The 1,408-nt window shown below is 56.5% G+C and overlaps 1 pseudogene; it reads left to right on the top strand.

Moving 5' to 3' along the window:
* LOC108803493 overlaps positions 1-1,408 on the top strand; it is a 15,632-nt pseudogene that overhangs the window by 11,975 nt on the left and 2,249 nt on the right.

Genomic DNA, 1,408 nt, shown 5'->3' with positions numbered 1-1,408 from the left:
AGCAGTAGCTGTGTGTGTGCCCCTCCCCCGGCGTGGATTCTATTTCCTGGGAGTGACATCATTTCCTGTCTTCCAGTCCCTCATCGTTCCGGGGAAAAGTCCCACCAGGAAGAAGTCCGGACCGTTCAGCTCCCGGCGGAGCAGCGCCATCGGTATCGAGAACATACAGGAGGTCCAGGAGAAGAGGTGAGGAGCGGATCTGTAGGGATCGGTCTATAGCTTGGAATACAGGGGAGCTCAGGGCAGAGTTGATCTGTAGGGATCAGTCTATAGCTTGGGGTACAGGGGAGCTCAGGGCAGAGTTGATCTGTAGGGATCGGTCATAGCTCGGGGTACAGAGGAGCTCAGGGCAGAGTTGATCTGTAGGGATCGGTCATAGCTCGGGGTACAGAGGAGCTCAGGGCAGAGTTGATTTGTAGGGATCAGTGATATCTCGGTGATCTCGGGGCAGAGTTGATCTGTAGGGATCGGTCATAGCTCGGGGAGCTCGGGGCAGAGTTGATCTGTAGGGATCAGTCTATAGCTCGGGGTACAGGGGAGCTCAGGGCAGATTTGATCTGTAGGGATCGGTCATAGCTCGGGGTACAGGGGATCTCAGGGCAGAGTTGATCTGTAGGGATCGGTCATAGCTCGGGGTACAGGGGATCTCAGGGCAGAGTTGATCTGTAGGGATCGGTCATAGCTCGGGGTACAGGGGATCTCAGGGCAGAGTTGATCTGTAGGGATCGGTCATAGCTCGGGGTACAGGGGATCTCAGGGCAGAGTTGATCTGTAGGGATCGGTCATAGCTCGGGGTACAGGGGATCTCAGGGCAGAGTTGATCTGTAGGGATCGGTCATAGCTCGGGGTACAGGGGATCTCAGGGCAGAGTTGATCTGTAGGGATCGGTCATAGCTCGGGGTACAGGGGATCTCAGGGCAGAGTTGATCTGTAGGGATCGGTCATAGCTCGGGGTACATAGCAGTAGCTGTGTGTGTGCCCCTCCCCCGGCGTGGATTCTATTTCCTGGGAGTGACATCATTTCCTGTCTTCCAGTCCCTCATCGTTCCGGGGAAAAGTCCCACCAGGAAGAAGTCCGGACCGTTCAGCTCCCGGCGGAGCAGCGCCATCGGTATCGAGAACATACAGGAGGTCCAGGAGAAGAGGTGAGGAGCGGATCTGTAGGGATCGGTCTATAGCTTGGAATACAGGGGAGCTCAGGGCAGAGTTGATCTGTAGGGATCAGTCTATAGCTTGGGGTACAGGGGAGCTCAGGGCAGAGTTGATCTGTAGGGATCAGTCTATAGCTCGGGGTACAGGGGAGCTCAGGGCAGAGTTGATCTGTAGGGATCGGTCATAGCTCGGGGGACAGGGGAGCTCAGGGGCGAGTTGATCTGTAGGGATCGGTCATAGCTCGGGGTACAGGGGA

This window comes from Nanorana parkeri, unplaced genomic scaffold, assembly GCF_000935625.1.
Source record: "Nanorana parkeri isolate BGI_ZX_2015 unplaced genomic scaffold, ASM93562v1 scaffold3797, whole genome shotgun sequence".
Classification (NCBI taxonomy): domain Eukaryota; kingdom Metazoa; phylum Chordata; class Amphibia; order Anura; family Dicroglossidae; genus Nanorana; species Nanorana parkeri.
The sequence above is the reverse complement of the archived record's forward strand: the minus strand, read 5'-3'. Positions and strand labels throughout refer to the sequence as shown.